The sequence below is a fragment of the Lissotriton vulgaris genome, chromosome 5 (assembly GCF_964263255.1).
Source record: "Lissotriton vulgaris chromosome 5, aLisVul1.2, whole genome shotgun sequence".
In the NCBI taxonomy this organism is placed as follows: Eukaryota; Metazoa; Chordata; class Amphibia; order Caudata; family Salamandridae; genus Lissotriton; species Lissotriton vulgaris.
The window spans coordinates 1260948336-1260960782 of record NC_141693.1 but is presented as its reverse complement, the minus strand read 5'-3'; the positions used below and the strand labels follow the sequence as shown (position 1 = coordinate 1260960782).

At 42.6% G+C, this 12447-nt stretch overlaps 1 protein-coding gene across 2 annotated transcripts in view; it reads right to left on the bottom strand.

Annotated features, from left to right (window-relative positions):
- Positions 1 to 12447, bottom strand: part of NGF (nerve growth factor) — a 278458-nt gene that overhangs the window by 46578 nt on the left and 219433 nt on the right. The gene's annotated exons all lie outside the window — the stretch shown is intronic.

The window sequence follows — 12447 nt, the reverse complement described above, 5'->3', positions numbered from 1 at the left end:
ATTTCACAAAATAGAAGAAGGACTTAGGTTCTATTTCAAGCCAGCGCACAGAATGACAGGCAGTTATAACATACATAAAATGCAATTTTAAAACCCAGAAGCTTGCCTGTTAATTTAATAGCTTTCTTGAAACAACTGCTAACTATCTATACTTTGTAAAAGATACGAAAAAACTACTAGCCCTTTTCAATCGACACTCTCTAGAAACCAGGACAGGAGCTAAATTTCATGAAATCTGCCAGGACAGCTGGTGAAAAACGGGTACTGTCTGGGCAAATCCGGGACGCTGCAATATAGGTGCATTTAAAGTGCCTTGAATATTAAACTGTAGAACATAAGTCCTCCAACTTGGCATTGAGCCTTCCTGAGCACCTATGGAATATTGATTACTATGTTCTCTATCATAAATAATGTCTAACATGCTCACTGTTGTGAGATGATACCAACTGCAAAAGGTGCTTCATATAAATATGTAAATATGTATAAAACAAAAAGTGACTTTGTTTCACCAAAGTCACCTTTCTATGCTTTGATGCTCTCATGCACACCATAATAGTGATGACCAAAACAGCTGTTCAACATTTCCTGTAGTCAACAAGAGTAATCGAGGTTATTACTTTTACAATACAGAAGAGTGAGGACAATTACACAGAACACAGTTGGGAAAGTCTAAGACTGCTCTTAATGGCCCTTGTCATGGAGAGGTCAGAGTGGCATAGACTATGAGTGAGTTCCCATTAGGTCAAACCCTCACCTGTGGTGTAAACCTGGTGACAGGAAGGAATCCTTAACTCACCCGTGCTAGCTTGAGCAAAGTGTGTGTGGTATGTGTGTAGCAGCTCTTCAAACTACGACACATTTAAGATCTAAAAGGTCTCAATTATGAGACTCTACCGGCACTTTTGCGCTGCCGGAACATCACTTTTTTGATGTTCCGGTGCCGCAATGTGCCACTGGCATATTTATAAAGCTTTTCATGCCCTTATAAATATGCTCCCCTTTCAATCAAAAAACTGCGTCAAGGGGTGTTCCATGGGTGTTGCTGGGGGGATTCCCAGCAACATTCATGGCTTTTTGACATTGCCCCAGATTTACGAGAAATCATGAGTCTGAGGCAGCACCAAAAACTTACGCCTCCCCAGGGGAGGTGCAAGGGAGGCACAACGAGGAAAAAAAACCTTTCTTTTCCCTCGTTTTTCCTCCTTTTATGTGTGGTGCATTCTGCAGCACAGCAGCACACATGGAGCGAGGAAAAAGCCTCTTGTGATTGTTTCCTGCACAAAAATAATCATCCCCGTCACGCAGGCACACTTGCACCATGGTGCAAAGGTGCCAGCGTTGACACTAGGCAGCCCATTGTGTGCCAGCACGGGGAAAAAAGACCGGAATGCACCATATCTAAAAGATATGGTGCATTTCTGCCCTTTTCTTTTGCGGTAGGGCAGCGCAGCAGCATGCCCTGCTGTGCGGCCCTACAGCAAAAAAAACATAAATCAGGTCCAAAGAATTTAAAGGTATTAACCAAGTCAGATAAACAATTAAAATATAATAAATTAAAGGAAACCACGTTGGTGAAAGTAAATTTAAAAAACTATCATGGAGATTAGGGTTCTGAACGGTTTTTATTACTCCATTATAGTAGTGTGGAGGTACTGGTTATTGGCCTGCTAGTAGTTTGTCGAGTTTCTGCCTTTTCGCCAAGCTAGTACAAGGGCTTACATTGCATACGTTTCTCTCTCGGGTACTCTGAAAGCATTCTGCGCCAATTTTTTAAGAACATTTTGTTCTGGAGTGAATATCTCACTCCGATTTTCATCAAAAATCACTCAACATGCACACGTACAACATGTCCTGTAAAACACATTCAGAAAATATACGTACAATTTTAGAATGCAAATGGGCCGAAAATAGTCTAAAAGGATTAAGAGTTTGAATCCAGTTTAAAGTACAGTTAAAATTCAAATCACCAAGTCAAACAGTCCTTTTTAACCCATTGAAGCAATGCCAAGTTCACAGGCAGGCAGTTTACAGGCTCGCAGTCCCGGTACGGCCATTGGAGCTCTGGCTCAATGGAGACAAACAGCTAGCTTGAAAGGGCTCATTTGCTCTGGCGGGAGACTGGAAGACAAAGGTGATGTGCACCTGTCAATCACTCCAGTGCATTAAAGTTCTTGTAAGGTAATGTTAACACTAAGTTGAGGGGGGAAGGAAAGGGCCAGGGTTAGAACATTCCAGATGCAGACTCCTCAAGGTGTTGCGGCTCCAGGCAATGCTCAGTAGAGTCCTTGATCAGGACTTCTTATGGCTGCCTTTATACCAGCTCATAAACAGGAATCAACTAGGATGCCAACTCAAATGTGGAGAGTTTTGGTGTTCTGATGATTTAACTCGGAGACAACATGGATACATTCTAAGTGCACGTATTGGTTTCTTCAAGAGTAGTTCCAACGATTTCATTCCCCATAGCAGTATCTCTGAGAACCTGCTTCTAGGAACAGATTCATCCTAGACCACTCAGCTATCTGGAGTCCCTGACCAAATTCCTTATTGGCAAGAAAGCAAACTCAGCAGTCAGGCCCTTCTTGGCTCCTGGCTTCGTAGAGCAAGTATATTCAGCTGGTAAGCTCTTCCCAAGAAATGGGTTCAAGTGTCCATGTGGACAACAATGCAGGAAGCGGCATTACCAGTTTAGAAGAAGAGGGTGGAAGCAATCATTCTCAATCTTCCACTTACTATTTCTTTCATTCCTTGATCATCTATCTAAAGGTAACCATAATGATCAGTGAGTCAAAGATGACCTGAAACATCCTTCGCTCCACATGGCTTACAATTTTCCTGAATATTATTTCAAAAACAAGCTTTGAAAATGTGCAAACCTTTTAAATAATTTAAAAAAGAAACATATGGGGAAGACACTGGAGCCAAGGAGCTGAGTTGAGATGTGACACACCACCATAGTGTCTGCTTCTGTACTTCCATCCTGTGCTACAACTAGAATGTAGTCAAACATTGACTTATTTAAATTGGCATAGTAGCACATGAGGAAGGAGGAATTCTTTGTCAGTTGTTGGGTATCATATATAATCATTTCTTTCGACGGGAGAGGGGTAGCTATGGTGACTACGGAGTATTTTCGGCCCCTAAGAATATCATGCCTGTGGAACGTACAAGAGGTAGTGAAGGGAAGATTAAATCCTCCATTGTGGTGCATGACAAGGGACTCTGGTGTTTTTGGTTTTGAGGGATGAGTCAGGCCAAATGAGGGGAAGAAAGTAAGACACATCAGCTGCATCTAATCCATTTGATCATACTTGTTTACTTTATTTGTGGTTGCAAAGTGCTGCAAATCATGTAACATCACAGAGGTTGTGTAAAAGTAACAGGGAAGATTGGGGGGATCAGACTCATAATGATCAGAGACAGTCAAGGAACTAATTCTGATGTGGTCCCTCATTCATTTGTTGTGATTTGATTATATAGCCTTTATAGAGTCTTAAATGTTGCACTTCTGCTTAGGCCAGGGATGTTTAGGCAAGAGTCACTGTGTTTTCAAATGATATATTTCTATAACATGAAGCTGATGGGTCAATTTCAATGCTGGTGTAAAGTGTAGATCGAAAAGAGGAAAGCAGCCTTGCTGTTTGCTTAATGTAATTAGGGCTGGACTGGGGACCCAAAAGCAGCCCTGGCAAAAATACTCAATTCCACCTGTTCCATCCATCGCTTCTCGCTATAGTTCTCTTTCATTCTATGCGGTCTTTCTCTCCTTCTCTCTCTCTTCTCCTTCTCTGATCACTTTCTCTCTAGCTTCCCTCTTCTTTAATCTCTTTACTTCTCTCTTGAAGCTTGCCCTCCGTGCTGCGACTGAGGCACCAGGACAGCAGCGGCCCGTGGAGGGAGTTGCGGTGGGGCAGAGAGGCGGGCCGCGGCTGCACCAGGAGCAGCTCTGAGCTTTCGAAACCAGCCTTCAAAGGCCCCAGTCTACCAGGGAAATGCCAGGTGGAATAAAAGGCATGCTCGTTCTTCAATTTAATTATATAAGTGATGTATTCGTGAGGCCAGCATGAAGGGTTTTAGAATATTCCATCCAGACAGCACATAACCCCAGAAAGAATTAGCTTGATTTTCTGCAATATTTAGAGTAATGAAAAACTCCTTTTAGCAAGAGTAGGTGATGAAAGACTGATTTGGACACAGCATGGACACTGGGTCTGGACTGGCAGTGCATATAAGCAAAATCTGAGTTTAGAACTCATCGAACACATTACATTTTTCTGTATCCAGCAATGCATTAGGGATTAGAAATTAAGTACATCAAAAAATCCCAGTATCTTCTAGCTTGAGATGAAATTGGGTGCACTCTAACTAAATAAAATTGCTAATCTTATGGAAGTTTAGAATGATGGTAAGCAGCGTAGTGTAAACACTGAAAAGCATTGGCAAGAGCCAAGCCTTTGGGCATACACCACGGAAGATGTTGGCACTACTCAAGAGTATATGACCAAATTTAACTTAACAGGAGGAGCAAATCTATTAAAAAGCACCTGATGACCGATGGCATAATATACTACTAAGAGGTTTGGAAGGATAAGAGCACTGGGCATATGTGGATCATGGCTGTTAAAGAGTTCTTCACTGGTGTTTAGGTGTTGTCTCAATTCCTCAAGTTGGTCGAAAACATGACTGGAAGTCACTTAGTAAGGCATTGAGTTCATTTTGAGAGTATAATTAATGATATTTTCTAATGCTTTGGAATGCCCGAGATGGGTCTGAAGCTGGAAACATTGTTAGCAAGGGAGAGCATATCTTTAGGATGAGAGCAATGCTTGAATTTCATGGTTTCCTCAAAGCACCCACTGCTGTTTCATGAAATATCTTCAGGAAAGGAAGGTATACAAACATCCCAATGCCACCCATCCACTACACAACTACCAGTCTGGCTTCAGATAATGCTGCAGCATGGGTCTGCTATTTTTTACATCGTAGATGATGGCCTCATGGCCTCAGCTAAAGATGAACTTTGATTCCAGATATTGCTGGACATTTTAACTTCCTTCAACACAGTCAACCACCTCACCCTCATATGCGCCCTGGAGTCTTGAATCGGATTCATTGGCAGTGTCATTGGCAACTGACACCAGTTTGATCAATGGGCACCTCCAGGTCCCAAAAGAACCGAACAACCTGGAGAGTCCCATACGGTCCCTTGTCATCTTTGGCCTCTACATGGAGCTGCTTGGTGTTCTAATCAGAGATTAGAGCATTAAAATTGACCAATATGCCGTCAACTCTACATACACAACTCTATATACAGCTCTACTGAAAGTCTCCTCTACTTCAGAGATCTAATGCCTCAAACACTACCGGCACATCATCCAAACCTGGATGTCCATCGCCTACCTGAAGCTCAACCCAACCTGGACAGAATTCCTGTTATTTGCAAAGAACAGCAAACAAGAAACAGTACAAACCTGGCTAAATGACATGAACATTGATGGCTTTGATCCCCATTTCATTGAAAGGCGACATGGTACCAGCTCTCTCTTCGGAAGAAAGTGGAATCATTTCTTCTAGAGAGCATCTTCAAAACTGCGATTCAAGCCAACGCACTCTTGCATCTGGATGGTTGTAATGACCAGTGCCATTGCATCCCAGATTCCATACTGACTCTGATTAAGAACATCCTAAAGGACTCTTTATGTCTCGTCCATGGCATGATGAAATTTAATGACCAACCCATACCGATGGAACTCCTTTGGCTTCCCTTGACGGGCCCACACCATCGTCAAAGCCAGCTGCATCATTTACAAAACCAATAAACTAGCACCTCCATTTTTCAGCGAAACAAGCTCACCGTATCTGGTGGTTCTAGGCACACCAGAAGCCAGGACACCACCAGACTGCAGACTAAGAAGCGGAAAAAAAGTCAAAATATAGCTGGATGGTTTTTCCATCTTTTCACCTAGGATCTGGAACAACATCCCCATAACCATCAGGACTGCCTCAATGCAGCTCAAATTTAGGAAAGAGATGAAGATGCACTTCTTCACAGAACACTACATCACAACATGTTAACAGTCCATCAACAAGATACCTCTCCTATCACTCTTTAACTTTATGCTTGCCTTTGACCCTGGACTGAGCTCTGTTGCCTCTTGGCTAGGTTTGCATTCTAAAAATGACAGGGTTGCTTAATACATACATCCCATATGGAACCAATAACATATAATTAAGGATTGGTTAACATTTAGTATCATAGGATTCTGAAAGCACCAAAGAAAATATAGGCATTACTTTAGCTAATTATAGCAAACTTGTAATCCAAATGGAAAATATTTATTTTGCACAACTAACTTGCCTTTTACTGCTCAGAACATTTCTTTTCAATGCTGCCACGAGAAGTGAAGACCTACACGAACTTGAACGGTCTTTTACTGCTCAGAACAAGTCTTCTCAATGCTGCTACTCCTTGTTACTTTCAGATTATGTTTCTTTGTATGCAAATGTTCCCCTTTGAATGTGTTCACCTTATTACACCTTATGTAAAGCGCTCTGATACCCTAGCTTGGGTCAGGTTCGTGCCCTATAAAACTATAAAAATAAATAAAATAAATAAATAAATACATAAACATTTTTAAAACATAGTGGACGACAATGCATAAAATGCTCTTTTTCAATAACATTTCTCCATTCAGTGCTCATCTTGGTTCTTGAAAGCATGAGAACATTAGCTAAGAAATGTTTTGACCAAAAAAGAACAGGCCAAACCCATTTTTGTTTAATTTCCTGCTGTAAAACATAAGAAGGCTCCAAAAATAATGTTCATGAAACCCAAGGATAATATAGTGGATGTGCGCAAATCCTGGCCTTATCCCCTTATCTGGGTGCAGAGCAGACACTTTATTTACAGATCTCATGCCATGGTATTTAAGACTTGGATATTTCTAGCTTATCCTGGATTGCTCTTTGGCGATTTGTTTAATGTGTTTAAATGAAAAGATGTGCTGCCTTTGACCCTCAGCAGCATAGTGCTTCTGTTCTTAGCATCGGTTTTGTTCGTAAGACGATCACAATTATTTCAGCGAAAAGATATTTTAAAAGAGATTGATTTCATAGGATTGCAGATAGGATGCAAGATCTAGCGTACGTGCAGCACCCTTAGTAGCAAAGGTAGGGTTTAGTAGGAAAAGGGAGCAGTTTCTCAATAATCAAGGCAGTATGTTCTTTATCCCGCTGGACCTACATGAGGCAGCTTTATGCTTTTGACCTTCATTCGACCTTGCTTTTGTCCAGAGAGCGAGGAAACTACAAAACGAATGTTTTCACCCTCCGGTGGACCTCAAAGGATAAGGAGAATTAGACTAGAGCATGTAAGGTACCTGGTTGCATCTTGCTGTTGATCAATGCTGGCAGTCAACTCTTTCATGGGGTTATAGGGAGGGACTGTAAGATGAAGTAATTTACAAGTTAAAATTGTGTGCCTTCCTTTACACCGCAAGTACAAATTAGCCAGTAATTTGGACACGTTGAGAATATCAAAAAATTACCTAAAATGTGGTTAGTTATAAATAATGGGTGATGTGGTTATTTTCGAAGTCTGTGGCCCAGGAATGGAAAGAATTTATTTTTAGGTGTAATTTGAGTCAGAAATTGTGCAGTTTATGAACTAGGAGCCTCATTAGGATGGCAATGCAACATACCCATTCGGAATTGGGACATCCCGACTACACGTCGGTGGTCCCGTCAACCGGTTTGTTGTAGGAAAGTGGTGCTGGGGCATCCGAACATCCAAAAGCTCGGGTCCTGACACGGACGTGGCGATGGATGCCTTCCTCAGTTGAATTTTGGCACCCATTGAGGGATATCCTTCTCTTTCCCAGGTCTCCAATAGAAGAATTTTCAAAGGACCCGCGCTTTCGGATGTTCGGATCCCCCAGAGTTTCACCAGCACCGTTTTCCTACAACAACCCGGTCCTGAAGATGATCCTAACTTAAGAGGATCGAAACATTGTCGACCAATCAGCACAATACAAGGCGCATCCCCCAGTGTGGCTTATCCAAATCAATCCACCAAATCCGAAAAACATGTTTGCATTGGAATTCATTTGGAGCCACGTTGTTCCCTTGACTCACTGTATATATTTAAGCCCCTTCATTTTATGCGCCGTTCATGCTGATCACAATTGTCACTTGCATCGCCACCTTTGTGTCACTTGCACATGCCGATCACCAAGTCCAATTTCGGTTGTTTTGTTGTTCATTTACGTACAGTGCTGCTACAACTGTATATCTCTCTTTTCTTTAGTTATAGGATGCCATGAGCACGTTTCAAAAACTAATTGTGTATCCTTGTTTCTGTCCACATAATGCTTTGCGCATACATGTTTAATCGCCTTTATAGTAATACCAGTTGGATATTGTTTGTTTATTCTGATTATCTACCCTAATCCCATCATGGTTTATGGGTCATACTTCTGTAGTACTTTACAAGCAATACAAAACATAGGCATCCTACTTATCCCTCCACTACGTGGCAGGCCCCATGCGGTGTCTGCAACATGGTGCAGGGATATGTAGGGGGGCACGATAGGTGCCCCCCAAAAGACAAACCTGAGGGCCAGGAAGGAAGGGGGGCCTGTTACGGGCGACCAGTGTCCCTTTTCGCCAGCCTTTTCATGGCGGGTAACCCTCCATGAAACGGCCTGAGGGGAGGGACATCATAATCCCTATGGTGTTGCTTGGCAAGCACTGCCACCATTGCAGGGATTGTGGCTCCCTCCGATGGACCAGGGGGCTCAAGGAGCCCGTCAGATGCAAAAAAAAAAGAAGGAAAGTCACCTTCCCTAATGTTTGATGATACTTCATCCAGGATGAGGGATACAGTGACCACCTTACAGAAAACATGAAAGCAGCAATGCACCAGGAGTGAAATAAGCCCAGCTGGCCGCAGAGGTCCTAGCCCTTCCCCGAGGCAGACCAGAGAGACAAGTACAAGTACAATGGGTCAGGGGAAAGGGTGGAAATTACTTGGAGGTAAAATCAAAAGAATAACATAATACGGTGTGGGACATGGACAATGAAGTAACTAGTATAATTACAAAGGCTCAATGAGCACTCCACTAAAGGCCCGTGGTTAGAGGTGCCTCAATTGGTGAGCAATGCGCACAAAAGAGGAAATGAAGCACAAATTTGGTATTCACTAAAATGGCCTAAGCGTTTAGAAAGTGGCCCGAGAGTGCCAGAAGGGCCTTGTGCACATTTTCTACTGTGTGGACAAGTTGGTTTTAAAGAAACTCACCAGTGTTTAAACAGACTCTTCTGTATTACCCAATGATGAAGTACAAAGTTAGCATACATTAAATGGAAAATGTGAGTTGGCAAATTTCCATAGTGTGTGGCCCCTGCGATTGAGGTAACACCTTTACCATGTGCTGTGCTATAGTACAAATGTTGGTATATGTGGAAAAAGAACAGGGGAGTACATTGTAAGAGTGCACCAACCAGGAGAGGGTGAACCCCTCGACACAGGTTACCTTTGGGTACAGGAATGAATGGTTCAAAAGCCTCCATCGTTACAAAAACGGCTTGCAAGAGGTGCAAACAGAGACTTCAGCATCCATACCGTCATGGCCACTCTCCAAGGGGAACTGGTGGTGTTGTGAACAGAATGTGGCACACTATCAGTTTTGTACAGAAGCAGCCTCCACTCCAACAGCCGCCTACACGAACAAATGGAGTTGCAGGTGAAGGACGCGTCCTTGTTCACGTTCTGCACTGTTTGTAGCACATGTGCTAACTTTGGTTTATGGCATGTAGCAGGCTGGGCTCTTTCCATGTTCTGGGACTCTGGATCGAGCGCTCCAAAGCACACCTGCAGTGAGTCGGGCTCAACTGCAGAGATAACCAAATCGGGCTGCTGGTGAGCAAGGGTGCCCTGAGATCCCCTAGCTGCAGAAGAGCTTCTGTTCTGACTATGCTTGCCACACAACCCTGCTCTGCAACAGCACTTAATGAACTTGAAGCGGAAATGTGCATTATTACAAGAACTAAATATAGCAGAAGTACATCCCACGGGTCTTGTGCACTGATACATGGTCTGAGCTCATGGTCAGCTCCAATATGAGGAAGGTCTGCTAATGGCAGTGCTTGTTCGGGGAAGGGTACAACAATAGCCAAGAAGGCACTGGGAGAAGAGCAACAAAGAAAGAGGTGCAAAGAGACTCAGGAAACTGCAGCAGGATAACATCGAGAGACTAATCTAGGCCGAAATCCTTTGCCTGGTGCACTGTAGAGGAACAATAGTGGAAGGGAAGACGCGTGGCACGCTATCACAGAGCACCAGGAAGATAGGGAAAAGGGAAGAGCAAGGAAAGGCATGTGAGCGCATTCTAAAGATAAACACAGGACAAGAGTCAAAACAAACACTATCATGGAGTGATAAACCAACCCTCAAAGGTAAAGAAGGAGTTACATGACATCAGCAGTTGAAGGATAGAACCTTTCCAATTAAAAGCAATACTCAAACACAGACCAGGGAGGAAAGCCATGGAATTTAAGACCAGGGAACTGAGATTGACAAGCAAGACATTTAATCATGAGCAAGGGCTGACACAAAACCCGCTCTGTCTACAGTGCTCTCTTTGACAGATGATGTCTGTAGCAAAACTGCAAAAGAGATCCCTGAGGGAACAATTTTCTACGAAGCGCAGGATATTGGACAGCAATATTGGTATAACTTATATAATTACGTGCTCCACCATGCTTGTCACCGGTATGAAGGAGAGATTAGTTCAGACTTTGTCCTCATTCCATCGTTGGTCTCTCAGATGGCAATACCACTTGCAATGGATTTTTTCTGTTGTAAGGTGAGCACTATTGAATGTTCCACCTTATTTCTGATGGATTACAACATTTTCAGCATTGCAATTAGGCTGTACAATGAGGATATGGTCTTTCTACAGTGGTGTTTCAAAGTAATTCAGCTGAGGTGATGTAAAGGTAAAAGTAAAGATAAATGTACGTTTTTGTCTGTTCCCTCCACAAGCAACTTGACCGGTTTCATATTTCGTTTGATAAGTTGAGTTTGTTTTCCCCATTGAGATATTTTCCATTGAGTATATAGGTTGATGATCATTTTATATATCCAGTCATGTGGCTAGACGTTTGGCCGCCCATGGCAGTCCCCGTGTTTGCCACCCTGCGATGTCCGCAGGCAATGAGGAGGTGCTGGCGATCCCTGCGTTTGCCGTGATGGCTGCATGCAGGAGCAGGAGGGTGCAGGCCGGCCCCCCAGCCCTCCCTTGCTGCACTATTGTATTTATCCACTGAGGGCACACTTAAGCCTCTGCTTGAAAAGTACAGTCCTCAATTGCAATAGGCACTGTTCCTTTTGCCCCATACTAACAAAACATCACCAGTTTGGAAATAAAGCAGCCTACTCAAAAAATAGACTGCAGGAGTGACACTTGGGGCAGATTTATTAACACTTTGAGTCAGTGCAAGGTCAGAAAAAGTGAGGCAAACCATTGCAGAGTGCTGGTAAAGGATTTACTTCCAGTGGAAGCCATTTTTTGCACTGGAAATAGCCCTTAAAGTAACTCAAATAGCACTTGCCACTACTTGTGTTGCTTTGCACCAAAGAGGCATCACATCAGGGGTCCATGGAGGTTGCCACACTACCACCCATTGTTTTTCATACAAATCCAATCTACTAACAAATGGTTGACCGGGCTTTGCACCAAAAATAACAGCTTCTTAAGGCAGGTGTCAACAAGGAGAAATATTTCTAGTAAATGTTCACATATTGCATATGTGCTGCACTGCACATCACATTACAATTTTGATAAAAAAGTAAGTAAATCTAAGCAGAGTATCCATACATACACAATAAAACCACAAAAGCTATAAACCATTCAATAGCAAAAATACATTAATTACAATACATAAAATATTACAAATTTAAAACCCCCCAAAAAACCATTTACTGAAAATACAATAAAGATTAGGGAAGTTTCAGACTTCTGCCGGGTAAGATTTATTATTTCCACTCCAGTCTGTGCTACAGTAGGGAAAGTGTTGGACTTCGGAGGGTTTAAATTTACTAATCCCACTACATCTGTGCAACAGAAAGAAAAGCGCTGGACTTTGGAGGGATAACATTTACTATTCCCACTCCAGTCTTTGCAACCTTAGGGAAAACATTGTTTTCCCTAACATTATACCCCGCAGAACATTGGACTTCTGCGAGGTAAGATTTACTCTCCCCACTCTAGTCTGTGCTACAGTAAGGAAAGTATTGGACTTATGAATGGTTCAATTTATTATTCCCGCATTAGTCTGTGCAACAGTATGGGGAGTGTTGGACTTCAGAGACGTTAAATTTACTATGCCCATTCCAGTCTTTGCTACATTAGGAAAAGCTTTGGACTTCAGAGAGGTAAGATTTAC